Here is a 16,909-nt window from a genome sequence, read left to right as displayed (position 1 = left end):
CTAACATGCCCAGAGGAAAAGATCAGTTTACAAACATAATCCAATATTTCTTTTTGGAATTCATCAATAATATCAAACTGCTACAGTCAGGGAAACTGTTTGGGTAAATATATAAGTCACAAGGACAAAAACCATATCTATCTGGTTCATTTTCATACCTCTTAGAACAGTGCTTAGCACATAATAGACTTTCAATAAATATTTCTTGCATGAATTAATGGATAAGTGGAACGTTTCCATTTTATAGCCAAAGCAACTAACCATCTTACCAAATTGTAGCACAGCACACAGTGGGAAAATAAGACTCTATTAAAAGTAGAATTAATAAGTTGTGTTTGCCCCTCTTAAGATAAACAGATATATTCTGGGAAGATGGCATCAGAGTATGAATGCAGGACTCGATTCTCTCAGAAAAAAAAAAAAACACACAGAGGAAGGCGCAAAAGCTGTCTGAGGACCTGCTTTGGGGGTCAGTAGGTGAGGACAGTATTGTGCAACTCGCAGGAGGGTGAAGGACAGAGAGATGAAGAACCAGAAACAACAAACATGAGTTACTAAATGCCCACAGTGACTTAGAAGGGCTTCAATCCCCCATCTTCAATACATTAAGCCTGAATAAAACTCCTGGCTCACTGCAGCTAACAGAGAGGGAAACAGACTTCATCCCAGTCAGCTGTTATAAGGGAAGAGGAAGAGTGAATCAGAGGGCTTCTTCTCTTCAGTGAAGCTGGCCAGCAAAGCCCACTTTGAATGCCAGTTCTGGCAAGACCAGAAACACAGGAAAGCAGAAGTTGAAAGAAATAGCTCCACAGAAAGATTTGCCAAAAAGGGCCATATGCTGGCCAACCAGGAAATTGCTAGAAGAAAAACTGCTTTTAAGTCATTTTTCAGCCCCAACCCCATGAGAAAAATCTGTGCCCTATTAGTGATTCCCTGGTCCAATTCCCTGGTCCAACTTAAGCTGGGCAACTTTAAAGACTTAAGTAATTTGAACTAAAAATCAAAGAAGAGCTGTGGAGGAAAAATCTAGGGAAGAGAGAGAAATTGACCATCAGAGAAAATTCACCAACATATTCAATTGCCTAGACATCAGCAAAAACTTACAAGCCATACTAGGAAACAGGAAGAGATGGCCCAGCCAAAGGAACCAACCAAATATCCTGAAAAGATACAGAATTTAAGACAACAAATCAATGATAATCACACAACTCCCTTAAATCAATTCAAAGAATTGAAGGAAAATATGACAACAGAGATAAAGTATATTAAGAAGACACTGGGTGAACATAAAGAACAATTTTAAAGCCTAACAAGAAAAGCTACAGAACCTATGGGACTGAAAGACACAATGGATAAAAAACTAAAAGTATATTAGAAGTACATAAGAACAGATTCAAATTGCACAAAGACAGAATTAGTGATTTTGAGGACAGACCATCTGGACTGAAGAAAAAAAAAAAAAACAGAAAAAATTGAACAGGGTCTCAGGAAATTGAATGACAAGGTGAAACACAGACACACTATTGGTGACCCAGAAGGAGAAGAGAATGGAAAAGGGGCAGAAAGAATATCTGAGAAAATAATGACTGAAAATTTCCTAATCCTTATGAAAGACATAAATATCAGTATCCAAGGAGGACAATGCACACAAAGCAGAATAAATCCAAATAGACTTACCCCAAGACACCTACTATTCAGAATGACAAATATCAGAGATAAAGAGAGGATTCTGAAAGCAGTAAGAGAAAAACCATCACATACAAAGGAACCTTGGTAAGATTAGTGCTGCCCTCTCATCAGAAAGCATGGAGGTAAAAAGAAAGTGGTATGATGTATTTAACGTGCTGAAAGAGAAAATACGCCAGTGAATTATGCATCCAGCAAAACTCTCCTTCAAAAATGAGGGTGAGTTCAAAGTCTTTCCAGACAAAAAAATACTGAAGGAGCATCTTACCGAAAGACCAGAATTATGAGCAATACTAAAAGGAATGCTGCAGCCTGAAAAGAAAAAAAAAAAAAAATGTGAAAGACTTGGAGAAGAGTGCAGAAATGAAGATTATTATAGAGGGTAAATTAAAGGGTAAAAAGATAGACAATAGTAATATATGACAAAGGAAAGCCAAAAGACAAAATGGAAAAAGTAAAGAATGCCTTTACAGTAATAACAGTGAATGTCAAAGGCTTGAACTTGCCAATAAAAACACAAACTATAAAATGGATAAAATAATATGAGCCATTGATATGTTGTCTACAAGAGACTCACTCAGATGTAAGGACACAACCAGGTTGAAAGTGAAAGATTGGAAAAAAGACATTCCATGCAAACAGCAACCTAAAAAAGAGTTGGGGCAGCAATGATAATAACATTGGACAAAAAACTGTTAATGGACAAAACTGTTATAAGGGATTAAGAAGGTCACTATATATTAATAAAAGGGGCAATTCACCAAGAAGAAATAACTATATTAAATATTTATGTACCTAACCTGGGTGCCCTAACATACATGAGGCAAACACTGGCAAAACTGAAGTGAGAAATAAGTGTCTTTACAATAATAGTTGGAGACTTCAATACACCACTCTCAGTATTTGATAGAACATCTGGACAAAGGATAAAAAAAGAAACAGAGAGTTTGAATAATATGACAAATGAACTAAACCTAGCACACATTTATGGAACAATAAGCCCCAAAAAGCAGGATATACATTCTTTTCAAGTGCTCATGGATCCTTCTCCAGGATAGATCATATGTTGGGTCACAAAACAGGTCTCAATAAATTTAAAAAGATTGAAAATATACAAAACACTTTCTCTGATCATAATGGAAGGAAGTGGAAATCTATATGGATGGAAAAGGGGAAATTCATAAATATATGGAGAATAAGCAATACACTCTTAAATACTCAGTGGGTCAGAGAAGAAATTGTAAAGGAATTCAGTAAATATCTTCAGATATAAAATGAGAAAAAAACACATCAAAAAGCAAAGACAGTGATGAAAGGGAAATTTATAGCCCTCAATGCTTACATTAAAAATGAAGAAGGAACTAAAATTGAAGATCTAACTGCACACCTAGAGGAATTAGAAAAAGAACAGCAAACTAACCCCAAACCATGCTGAAGGAAAGAAATAATAAGAATCAGAGCAGAAAAAAGTGAAATCGAGAACTACAAATAAAAAACACAAAAACATACGCTGACCCTAGAAGAAATAGAAAGCCTCAACAAACCAACCACAAGTAAAGGGACTGAAGCAGTCATCAAAAACCTCTAAAAGATGAAAAGCCTAGGGTCAGGTGGATTCACAGGCGAATTCTACCATCATTCAATGATGATCTAATACCAATCTTGCTCAAGCTCTTCCAAAAAGTTGAACTGGGAAGAATGCTACCAAACTCATTCTATGAAGCCAACATCACCCTAATACCAAAACTAAAAAAAAACATACTATAAAGAAAGTAAAGCACAGACAAATATCTCTAATGAATATAGATGCAAAAATCCTCAGCAAAATATTTGCAAACAGAATCCAAAAGCACCTGAAAAGAATTATGCACCATGGTCAATTAGGTTTTATCCCAGGTATACAAGGGTGGTTCAATACAAGCAAATCAATTGGTTTAATAATGAATGAATGAATTGAAGAAGAAAAAATCACATGATCCTCTTGATTTTATGCAAAAAAAAAAGGTGTTTAACAAAATCAAAGGTGTTTATAAAAACACTCCAAAAGATAGGAATAGAAGGAAGCTGTCTCAATACAGTAAAGTGCATATATGAAAAACCTACAGCTAGAATTGTACACAATGGTGAAAGACTGAACACTTTCCTGATGAGATCAGGAATAAGATCACCATTAGGTTACATAAAGAAATAAAAAACACTCAAATAGGAAAGGAAGAAGTAATACTTAAACTATTCACTGATGATATGATTCTATAACCCTATATCTAAAAAAATCCTGATTAATCCACAGCAAAGCTACTAAAATAATAGATGAGATAAGTAAAATGGCAAGATACAAGATTAATACTCAAAAATCAGTAGCGTTTCTACATACTACTGATGAGCAAAGTGAGAAGGAAATCAGAAAAAAAAAATTCAATTTAAATAGCAACTAAAAGAATCAAATATTTAGGAATAAACTTAACCAAGGACATGAAGGACCTGTATTCAGAAAACTACAAAACACTGCTAAAAGAAACCAAAGAAGACTTGAAGAAATGGAAGGAAAACATTAGATGTTCATGGACTGGAAAACTAAATATGTTTAAGATGTCAATTCTACCCAAATTGATTTGCAGATTCAATGCAATCCCACTGTATTAGTGAGCCAAAAGGGGTGCTGATGCAAAATTCAAGAAGCCTGTTGGCTTTTATAAAGGGTGTTTATTTGGGGTAGGAGTTTACAGATACCAGGCCATAAAGCATAGGTTACTTCCCTTACCAAAGTCTATTTCTACATGTTAAGCAAGAGGGCTAATGTCTGCCAGGTTCAGGCTTCCTGGGTTCCTCTCTTCCCAGGTCTTGCTTCTCTCCAGGCTCAGGGTTCCTCTCCTCCCAGAGCTTGCTTCTCTTTCCTCTGTGTGCTTACTCCTTGGAGCTCCAGCTTAAGACTTCTGCATCAAACTCCAACATCAAAACTTCAGCATCAAAAAGTCTCCAACTCTGTTTTGTCATGCCTTTTACCTGAGTCCCCACCCACCAAGGGGCGGGGACTCAACACCCTACTGACATGGCTTAATCAAAGCCCTAATCATAATTTAATCATGCCCAGGTACAGACCAGTTTACAAACATAATCCATTATCTATTTTTGGAATTCATAACTATACCAAACTGTTACCACCCACTAAAAATCCCAACAGCCATTTTTGCAAAATGGAAGAGTCAATTATCAAATTTATTTAGAAGGGCAAGTCACCCCAAATAGCTGAAAATGTCTTTAAAAAGAAGAATGAAGTTGGAGGACTCTCATTTCCTGACCTTAAAGTATACTACTTGAGGCTTTGCTCTTGAAATTGCAACTTAGCCTAGCGTTGTAGGGTACCTAAGAGTTACCTCCTGAGAGCCTCCATATTGCTCAAATGTGGCCACACTAAAAGCCAAACTCGGCATATAAATGCATTGCCTTCCCCCAGCATAGGACATGACTCCCAGGGATGAGCCTCCCTGGCACCAAGGGATTACTAACAAGCACCAGCTGGTGATGCAACTAGAAAAAGACCTTGAATGAAAAAGGGGGAAAGGTGAAGACAAATGAGTTTATATGGCTAAGAGACTTCAAAGTGAGTCAGGAGGTCATCAGAGAGATAATGCTTATGCACATCTCAGCAGGATTTCATGGCCTGTCAAAGTACATACTACCCCAAATAGTGCATTCCTGAGTGTTCTGGAGATACTCAGGCACTACAGTCATGGCAAATGGCTCTGGAATTTGGTGTCTTGACCGATGGCCCTACTTTGGAGTTTGTGCTCCCAAATGTGACAGAGTTGGACTCAGACATGATGTCTCTACACATGACTCTTCTGTCCCTTTTATTTGAACCTGTATTTGGTGCTGGAGTTGGTAGGTGCATGTCCAAGAGACTTGAATCTCTGGCCTGTCCATGTGCCAGCTGGACCCTAACCTCAGCAGAGTTGCAACACCTACTCTCCAGTTCATTGGACTTACTCAGAACAACTAACAAGGAGATGAAGATTGACAATCACCACATGAAGGAACTGAGAGATTCTACAACTGGCAGCAAGAGAGTACCTTCCATCAGCCATAGGGATCAAAGTCCCTTCTCAATTAGAGGTGGAGTGGGAATCCCCATCCCAGGATCCTCAGGACTGGGGAATAAAATATGGACTAGAGGAAACAGATATGGCTCAACTGATAGAGTGTTCACCTACCATATTGGAGGTCCAGGGTTCAAACTCAGGGCCTCCTGGCCCATGTGGTAAGTTGGCCCATGTGCTGTGCTGCAGCAACACAAGGAGTGCCATGCCATGCAGGGGAGCCCCACATGCAAGGAGTGCACCCGGCAAGGAGAGCCACCCCACGAAAAAAAAGCACAACCCGCCCAGGAGTGGTGCTGCACACACGGAGAGCTGACACAGCAAAATGACACAACAAAAAGAGACACAGATTCCTGGTGCTGCTGAGAATGCAAGCAAACACAGAAGAACACATAGCAAATGGACACAAGAGAGCAGACAGGGAAGAGGACTTGGCCCAATGTTTAGGGAGTCCATCTGCCAAATGGGAGGTCCACAGTCCAAACTCCAGGCCTCCTTGACCCGTGTGAGCTGGCCCACATGCAGTGCTGATGCACGCAAGGAGTGCCTTGCCACGCAGGGGAGCCCCATGCACAAGGAGTGCGCCCTGTAAGGATTGCCGCTCAGCGTGAAAGAAAGTGCAGCCTGCCCAGGAATGACGCTGCACACACAGAGAGCTGACACAACAAGATGACACAACAAAAAGAAACACAGATTCCCGTGCTGCTGACAACAGAAGCAGACAAAGAACACACAGCAAATAGACACAGAAAACAGACAACTGGGGTGGGGGGAGAAGGTGAGAGAAATAAATAAATATTTTTTAAAAAATAAAGAGAGCAGACACTGGGTGTGGGACGGGGAGAAAAATAAATAAATCTTTAAAAAAAGGACATTTTAAAAAAATATGGACTAGAGTGGACTTACTGGTATTCTATTATAGACTTATTGTGATTCTAGCAATGGAAGAAATATATCATTAATGTAGAGAGAGTGGCTACTGGAGGTGCTAAAGTTAAGGAGAGGGCAAAAAGAGGTGTAATATGGGGGCATTTTCAGAACTTGGAATTGTCCTAAATGACATTGCAACAACAGATACAGGCCATTATATATCCTGCCATAACCTACAGAATTAAGTGGGAGAGATTGTAAACTACATTGTAAACTATAATCAGTTCTTAGTGGCAATGCTCCAAAATGTATTCATCAATTGTAGTGAATGTACCACAATAATGAAAGAAGTTGTTAATATGGGGGAAAGTGGGAGGTGTAGGGAGTGGGGCATATGGGGATCCCTTATATTTTTTTATGTAACATTTTATGTAATCTAAGTATCTTTTAAAAACAAATTAAAAATATAGTAAAAAAACGAAAGGAAAAAAGTACATAATGCTAATATAGGGTCTCAATAACTGGGTAGGTTGGGGGAAAATGCACCTAATGTAAGATATTGGCTGTAATTAGTAGTAAGATTATTTTATTTGTTTTATTTTCTTTTTAGAGAAGCTTTGGATTGCATAGATGATACATTAAAAATGTAGGGGGAGAGAACCTGCTATTACTCAATCAGTTGGGCTCCCATCTACCATATGGGAGGCCCTGGGTTCACGTCCTGGGGCCTCCTTGTGAAAGTGGGCTCAGCCGCATGCTGCGGAGAGCCACGAGCCCACAAGCGCCACAAAGAGCCACTCAGCAAGGTGACACAGCAACAACAAAAAAAGGGAGACAAAAAAACGCAGAAAAGAGTGCAGTGAATGGACACAGAGCAGACAGCAAGCAAGTCGCAAAGTGGGGGGGGATAAATAAAATAAATACAAACACAGAAGAACGCACAGCAAAAAGACACAGAGAGCAGACAGTACACAAAATGCACAAGGGGGGGAATAAAAAAAGTAACTTAAAAAAATGTAGGGGGATTCCTATGCACCTCCCTTCCCCTCCCACACTTTTGTCCATTGATGTCATCTTTCATTAGTATGGTACATTTGTTGCAAAGTAGTAATATTTTAGCAAAGCATTTTCATAGTGTGGAACAATTATTTCACATCAGTGCAAGATATTGGTAATGGGGTAATGTATGGGAGCACTGTATGATGATATGCATGTTTGTTTTGTAAGTTCACAACTTGTACTACACACTTATTGTTTTTGTATGTTGATGGATGAAAAATAAATTTCAATTAAAACATTAAGAAGAAAAAAAATAAAGTATATTACTTAGCTACAGTGGTTAAAAGAACAAAACAGCATGGCATTGGCATAAAGAGAGATTGACCAATGGAACTGAATCAAGAACTCAGACATAGACCCTCACATCTATGGTCAAGTATTTCTTAAAAGGTTGTCAAGCCCTCCTATCTATGCTTGAACAGTCTATTCAAACACTGGTGCTGGGAGAACTGGATAGCCATACCCAAAAGAAAGAAAGAAAACTCCTATTTCATATCTTATACAAAAATTAACTCAACTTGGATCAGGGAATTAATATTAAAGTGACAACCATATAACTCCTAGAAGAAAATGTGGGAAAACAACTTAAAGATCTTATGGTAGGTGGTAGTTTTTCAACCTTACACCCAAAGCTTGAGCAACAAAAGAAAAAGATAGATAAATGAGATTTCCTCAAACTTAAACACTTTTGCACCTCAAAGGACTTTGTCAAAGGGTGAAAAGGCAGCCAGCTCAATGGGAAAAAATAGTTAGAAATCGCATATCCAATAAGGGTTTAATATCCATGATATATACAGAGATACTACAATTTGACAATAAAAAAGACAAACTACCCTATTTAAAAAATAGGCAAAATACTAGAATAGACAATTGTCCAAAGAAGAAATACAAATGATGAAAAAACATTAAAAAATCCTCAACATTACAAGCAATTATGAAAATGCAAATCAAAACTACAATGAGATATCATTTCACACCCATTTAAATGGCCACTATTAAAAAGACAGAAAACAAGCATTGGAGAGGATGTGAAGAGATAGGAACACTTATTCAACATTGGTAGGAATGTAGAATGGTACAGCAACTGTGGAAGACTGTTTAACAATTCCTAACAAAGTTAAATACAGATTTACCATGTGACACTGCAATACCACTATTAGAGGTTTGCAATAATTAACAAGCTGTAGCTCACTTTCCCCTGATATGCACTGGGGAAAGGCTAACCCCATCCCCCGTAAGCCTACATGTCCAAGGGCATGGTGCTTTCCCGCAGGTTAAATAAAGAAACCACATAGAGAGTGGAGTAAAGGAAAATGGAAATCTTCCCTACCTACATATCAGAAGGAGATAAAATTCCTACAAAATAAAGAAACATCTGCTCCTGCAGCATTCCAAGAAACCATAACTCCCTAACCCACTATCTTCTAGTCACTATCAGGGAAAGTTTTCACCTCTAGGGCTTCCTATTGGTCCCTCTACTTCACTTGGACCCTCAACCCCCTCCCACCAACTATCATTCCCCCACCTAGGAAAGTTCTGTATAAATTCAAATTCCCCCCTTCCAGGAGTGGGCTGAAGTCTCTCTTCAAACCCCCACCATGCTGGTGGCGGCGGGGGGTGAAGTCTGTTCTTCAGTCCCCCTCTATTGGGAGAGCTTCTCAATAAATCTTTATTTGTCTATAGTCCTTTCAGTCTCCGTGTCCCAGTAAGCGCCGTATTTTCTCCAACTCTACTAGGAACGTACCTAGAAGAACTGAGAGCAGTGACACGAGCAGACATCTGCACATCAATGTTCCAGGTGGCGTTATTCGCAATTGGCAAAAGTTGGAAACAACCCAGGTGTCCATCAACCTGGGTTTATCCATCAAATGTATAAGCAAATTGTGATGTATGCACACAACGGAATATTATGCAGCAGTAAGAAGAAATGAAGTCATGAAGCATATGACAACACGCATGAACCTTGAGGACATTGTTGAGTGAAGCAAGCCAGACACAAAAGGACAAATACTGTGTGATTATGCTATTATGAACTAAATATATTGTGTAAACTCATGGAATTAATAATCAGATTATAGGTCACCAGAAAATAAATTAAGGTTAGAGAATGGAAAGTTGAGGTTTAATCTGTGCAAAATTGGTAAAAGGTTTTTTGTAAATCTTTGGAAATGAATAGAAATGGTGAAAGCACAGCATAGTGTTTGTAACTAGCAGAGCTATCATATGGGTATGACAGTAGTTGAAAAGGAAAGTCTAAAGACATGCATATTATTAGAAGGAAAGCCAAAAACTGTAACATGGGACTGTATAATATGGTGAAGCCTCATGTATTTCATGGGTAATATTGCATACATAAAACTTTTTATAAAACGTAAATACAAATAAATTAAACAGATGGAAACGGAATAGCAGCTATGTATGACAAGGGAAGCATAGAGAGATTGAGAAGTAATGAGTTTTTGTTATCTGTTCGTCTGTTCTTTATTATTATTTTTTTTTCTTTTTCTTTATTTATTTATTATTGTTTTGAATAACAAAAATGCTCTAATAATGATTAATGTGATGAATGCACAACTATGTGATGATACCAAATACCACTGATGTTATACTTTGGATGGATTTAAGCTTTATTCATATATATATCAATAAAATTGATTTACCAAAAAAAAAAAAAAAAAGGTAAGCAGATAGGTCTTTTTTGAGCCTAGATGCAGCTGAGAGGTAAGTCTAAAGAGATGCTAACTAAAGCAATGGGTCACTTGGGCAAGACTTTTCAGGCCTGCCCCTGCCATGCAATAACTGGTCCTGACCAGGAGTGAAGAAATCCAAACAAAGGCCCAAGTTGGAGAATCTCTATGATCATCCAAGCTAATAATCACTTGGTGCATCTGTTTACACCATAATAATATATCTGCCAACGTAATCAGACCATTTAAGTTAAAGAGAATTAAATAAATACTGAAAAAATCTCCCTCATGGAATCCCTTTTCTCCATATACCATTCTGTTTATCCTACAAGGTCAAACAGTCTTTGCTAAAGAAGTCATCAAGCCATGGCTAGTGTTTAGGCCTTTTACCTTACCCTCATGTTTAAGATCTTTCCTTCTGAGAACACACTCACCTTCCCTTGATCAGAGTACGTGGTCTTGTGATCAGATGAGTTAATAAGAAAGAAGCTAACTGGTATCTTGGGGTTGTTTTGAGGGGTAGCTGTTGTTCTTATGGATTATAGTTGCTATGGTTGTTGCTACTGCCATCATCATCATTTTCGTCATCGAGGCCATTGTTGTTACTGCTATAGACTTAGTAACAAAGGGAAGAATAAAAAATTCTCTTTCCCCACCCCATTACCCTGGGAAGCCCTGGTTTCTAAAGGCTGAGCTCCTTGACTCCCTCAGTATGAGGGAAATAAACAGCTTTTGTGTTTGAGGTAGACTGGAAGGGAATTACACTCAATCCCTCAACAGAGGTGGTGAGGAGGGAAGGTGGTAGAAGTTGCCACAAAAGGAGAGAAGGGAAACATCTCTGCCATGGAGCAGGTGCAGGATTTGGGGCTGTCTCAGGGGGCAAGCCATGGCCTCTCCTGGCACAAATTGTCTGGAGAAAGGGAGAGCTGTGTAGTGGGAGAGGCAGTTTGGATAACGAGCTAGGGAGCCTCAGCGGGAAGGAGAAAGAGGAGACATTCAGCTTCAAAATGGACACTATGGGTTTAGACAACAAGCTTCTGGGCAGTTACCAAACGTAAACTAGCCCAAGGAAAGGGGAGGAAACTTCAGGAATGAGAGGGGACTCAGAGCCAGGTTTCATTCGGTTTGGAAAAAAGGCAGTGATTTTTCTTGTGCCAAAACTGCAGAGAAATTTTTATCCCCTAAAGTTGGTCCAAATCCTTTAGACCCAGATTTACAGGCAATCTCTCATGATTTACTTGTACAGGTGGCTAATCTACTGCTTGTGGGTAAATTTTATTGGTTTAATTCTCAAGAGAGTAACCTTATTTCTAAATAACTAGGAAACACTTCACTGTTTCTCCATGTGCCAGCCAAACCTTGTCAAAAGTGTTATTTGCTGTTATTCACAAGACAGTATAAAACACATTTATAAAGTACCCCACAGAGCCACTGACTAGTCAAACCAGTCCAAACAGAAAATAAGAAAAGCTAGTTTAAGATTACTTTCTAAATAATATAGACAGCATGGTCTATAGAAGCACCAGCTTCTGTGATTTCAGAAGAGAAACTATGTTTGTTGGCCTCGCTTTAAGTAACTTGTTCATGATTCCACAGGAGAAAATATACAAGGGGAGTAATGTGATTCACTCCTCAGCTTTATTTATTTATTTACTTACTTATTTACTTATTTATTTTAATCTTTCAAATGCCCGTGAAAGACCACTAGCATGTAAAGACTAGATAATCTGGTATTCGATTTTTTTTTCAAATCGTTTTCCTCTTGGCAAGGCCCAACAGAAAAACACCTTCAGTTACCTCACCACTTCACCGTTGTAATAGCTTCCCCACTGATCAACCTGCCTCCATTTTCCCTGTATATTCTCATCAGGTTAACCTTCCTATATTATTTCTTTCTTGGCCATTTTATTCCATTCCCTCATTAAAATTCCATTATCTTATACCATTAAGTTTAAAAAAAGAAAAAACCTCCTTGAGCAACGAAGAACTTCAGTGCACAACAGAACATAAAACTGGATAAAGCAATTTCTACTTTCAGGCAGTTTACGTTCTCCTAAGAGATTCAGGCCCTTCACAAGCTACTATAAGGCAAACTGTGTTGCTATAATTAAAGTCAAGAGTGAGGCTATGGGAGTTGAGGCAAAGTATAAAGCTGGTTCAGTTTCTGGTAATGCCCGTCTCTTACAAAATAGCTAAAATTATTTATCTGACCAAAACTGCACTCTATAAACTGGCTTTATCTCCAATTTTATTCCATATGAACCTTCTGCCCCACCCAAATTGGTCTATTACGCTCCAAAAGCATCTTGCAGTCTCCACCTCACTCTCTCACTTAATGCCACCTCCTCCAAATGGATCCATCCTCACAGTCCTCTCTGCCTATCAAAATGCTACCCACTTCAAATACCACCTTTCTCCTAAAATCTTTCCTAGGTCAACCAACCAGAGGAAACTCTCCCTCTGCATGAGTCCCTCACTGGAGTTTTTCCATCCACTTTTCTGAATCCTGTCAGAATAAACACCATATGCACCTCTTCCTTCCTGCCTGGCATCTCTACCCCAGGCCCGCACCACAGACCTCAGCCCTGTGGCTTGGTTGAGCTACCCACATCCCTAGTGCGAGATCAAGTCCTAAATCTCCAATTCTGTGTCTAATGCCTAAGGGTTCTGGAATCCCTGTTTTGGCAACATGACCCCACTATGCACTGTACACTATTCTCCCCCAATATGTGTCCTGTTATTCACCTCAGCTTATGAAATTGCCTCAGGGGGAGGGGGAAAAGTACAGCCTAATTTGACTGCAACTACTTCAGGTATAAAAAGTAGAGCACTGAGAGTCTGGTAGAAAATCAAAGTGGAGAGTTCTATTGGCAATCATTCTTTTGAGATTCCTAGCTAACTGGTTAAATCTTTCCCTTACTATGATTTCATAAGACCGAATATTTGCTCTGGATGTACTTTTGTTCCTTCTAGTTCTTGGCAGTAGTTTCTTTGAGGCCACTGATTTTTTTTTTTTTTAAGTGTATAAGAAGTTTAGAGCCAAGAGTTACTGAACAAACAGATTTCATCAAAGAATTGCTTCCCACTCATGGTCCTATTGTTTGATTTTCCCACCCTCTGTGGACTTCATTTCCCCGTGGACTCAACCTCATTTGTTCCCTGACTAGTGCGCATGTTCCTCCCATCAGAGGGGGGGAACCAGTCTCCTCTACTGGGCCCGTTTCCCTTCCCGTCTCAGAAATGCATCACTCCCTGCTTAGAGTCACAGGTCCTTGGGGCCTCTAAAGACCCAGCCCTCTACTGCCTCCGCAGGGATTCTGTTGCCATAGCCACTGATAGTTATTTACCTTACAGCTCCCAAGGCTCTTCATTAATACTTGCCTTTATCACCACAATGATGTGTCCTTCTATTATCTACCTCTCTGGGAGGCAGAGCCACTGTCTTATATGTCTTTATATTCTTTGTAGTGCCTCTGAGCATGTTACATTTTTTGAAATATAACTGTAATGCCACTTAGTCTACAAAAATTTTCAGGAATCATATCATAATTACCAATCGAGGAAAAAAACATGCGGTTTTTAAATGATCTACAGAACTTCTTTAAGTATGAATCTACTTACTGTTTTTAGTTTTTGCTCCTATTTGCCTAAGTTCCAGAAAATTTTATGCAGGCTGTTCTGAGTCCACTGACTTCCATTGCAGTGCCTCCCAGCTATGAATCATAGAGATTCAACGTGCCATTGGCTTGATAAATCCTGGTCCACTCTATTTAAAATTTCTATGATTTTGAGTATTCTGAGTATTGTTCAATCCTATAAATCTGTAAATGCTATTGATAGAATTTTCATTGAATTCCTCAGTAGGGAGGTTTCTTAAAAAATTCCTAGACTTTGGAGCATGCTACTGATCATTACTGTGAAAACTGTCTGAGCTCTACCTGCCCAAGTCACCTAGGCTATAATTCACCATAGAAATCCATCCAAATACCGTTGTCCAATAATAGGAACCAGGGCTCTTTGGAGAAATGCAGATGCGAGGACTGGGGTAAAACAATTATGAATCTAGAAGAATTTATTGTACCAGAAAGATCAAAACAAAAAGAGAGGACCACATCAAAAGGACACCGAGCTTAACAATACAGAGGGGTCTCAAGTTCCCAGCAGTTTGGACTAGATATGAGTGATTTCACTGAAGAATTGGCAAGGCCCGTGGCAGAGGATGATAGGGGGAGATGCCTGCCTCTCTGGTAGGGGGACATATTTGCCTTCATTTTGAAAGCAAACAGAAACTGTGGTGCCTGGAAGCAAAAAGGATTTTGCTCAGATACACGCTTCTTTAGGTATTATCCTACAAGCTCTGCTGAAACACCAGTGGGAGCAAGCTGCAGAACACATGCAGTTATTTGCAGACCTTGGAAGAGTCATATTCAGCAAAAGGCAGGATACTCCTGCGAGTATTTGGAAGTCAAGAAGTGAAAATCTGTATTATCACCCCAAAAGCAACATTGAGACTTCCAGTACCTTCGCTGACCAGATGGAAAAAATGGTGTCATGGATTATTCAACAATCTTCTTAAAATATGCATTATATCTTCTGCATCATGGAATGCTTGAGAATGCAAACAGAAATCTAAGCCAGACAGAGACGTGGAGATACAGTGAAAAGTCATCTTTCCAGGAAATATTAATCAATCTTGTTCTGAAGCCCTTTTTCAGCATTATACTTGTTCTAAAAGGAAGATGGAATTGTTTACACTTAATGAGGACAAGCTTACAGCACAGCAACCCAGGATATGTTCAACCACAGCTGGAAGACATCTATAAATCTTTGTGCATTGATTCAAATTCCTTCAGTTTGAGACTCTTTTGTGAAGACTTATGGAGAGAAGCTGGAATTCTGTGGAGATCATGGTAGAGCCCCAGAGATACTCACCAATTATTCATATGATGAAAAATTCCCAGCAAATATAAATGCCCATATCTATTTATGCAACTTTCTAAAGAGAGAACAGGTACCAGAAGAGAAAATGTTTAAGTGTGGTTCAAGTATAGAATTTCTAGTTCAAATTTGGACAGGGTTGAAGATCTACTTTAAAACATTCTTAGATCAGTGCTTTCCAACTTGCACTGAATACCACAACCAATGTACAGCACACTGGAATAAACAATGGAAAGAGCATACACGGCAGGCTCCAGGCAGCCGCCCAACCTCTCCCTACAGGTGAAACTAACCGGAGATGATCGGTATTTCAGCAACCCTTTGGATTTCTATATTGATATATATATTTTTTGAAAATGAACTTTATTGAGATACTATATATATGTTATAGAATTCACTTATTTTGCAAAAATAAAAATAAAGAGGACACAGGAGCCAATCTAAAAGAGCTCCCAATGGCCAAAGCTGGAATGATTTAAGGAATAAAATAAATAACCTGGTGCTGGATTATAACCCAAAGTGTAAAGTAAATACACATAAGTTCACGCTGGTACATGTGAGTGAACAAATGCAAAAACAAATAAATTCATCTTAGAGATGAATTCCAAGTAATATATGTAAATATTCCCCCTTCCAGAAGGTGAAACTTAATTCCCCATATGTCCTCTCCCCCTTGAGTGTGACTGGATCTAGTGCCTTGTTTCCACAGCCAGAGCTAGAGTTTGGAAATGGAGAAATAGTAGCTTTACAATGGAAAAATCTGGCAAACCCCGAGTGTTAATTTAACATCAATAGGGATAAGTTTCTGTTGACTGCATGTACTCCTGAAATGATGTGATGGGAAGGACTTCACTTCTATGGTATTCTTTCCAAAAACACCAAATGAAGTCAAATTGAAGAATAGTCTACAAAATACCTGACCCATACTCCACAAAACTGTCCAGGTCATGAAAAATAAGGAATTGTGAGAAATTGTCACTGATTGGAGAAGACTGGGAAGGCATGATGACCAAATGCAATATGGTACCTCATTGGATTCTGGAATAAAATTAAATAAAAAATTTTAAAAAAGAGGGGACATTAGTGGAAAAACTAATGAAAACCAAATAAATTGTAAAGTTTAATTAATAGTATTAATGTTGGTTTCTTAGGTTTGACAAATGTAAAATGGTAGTGTAACATACTATCACAGGGAACTGAGTGAGAGGTACACAGGAACTGTGCACCCTATTTGTAACTTTTCTATGAATCTAAACTTATTCCAAAATAAAAAATTTATTATTTTAAAAACCTACACATTCTTTCTCCAGTCATCTTTAAAAGCAAAGGAAAACATTATCTGACCCTGCTTATGAGAGAAACCACTTTTCTACCCTGGGACTTATAAAATCAACACCATAGACTCGTGCCTTTCTGAATATATGGCTTAATACTTTCTCTCTACCTTGTCTACTGGCTTTTTAGGTCCTTGTATCCATTGTGTATTTTGTTGATGACAGGAGAGAAACAGCTCCTTGAAAGCTGTTTCTGAGAAGCAAGTACATGACTCTTCTGCCATAGCTACCAACTTCT

At 38.7% G+C, this 16,909-nt stretch overlaps 1 pseudogene; it reads left to right on the top strand.

The window, feature by feature from the left end:
• The first annotated feature begins 14,792 nt into the window (after nucleotides 1-14,792).
• On the top strand, nucleotides 14,793-16,118 carry LOC101430029 (TATA box-binding protein-associated factor RNA polymerase I subunit A pseudogene; annotated as a pseudogene).
• The last annotated feature ends 791 nt before the right edge of the window (nucleotides 16,119-16,909 follow it).

Source organism: Dasypus novemcinctus, chromosome 1 (genome assembly GCF_030445035.2).
Source record: "Dasypus novemcinctus isolate mDasNov1 chromosome 1, mDasNov1.1.hap2, whole genome shotgun sequence".
Lineage (NCBI taxonomy): Eukaryota > Metazoa > Chordata > Mammalia > Cingulata > Dasypodidae > Dasypus > Dasypus novemcinctus.
Note: the sequence above shows the minus strand (reverse complement) of the source record. Positions and strands in the feature narration are given on the sequence as shown.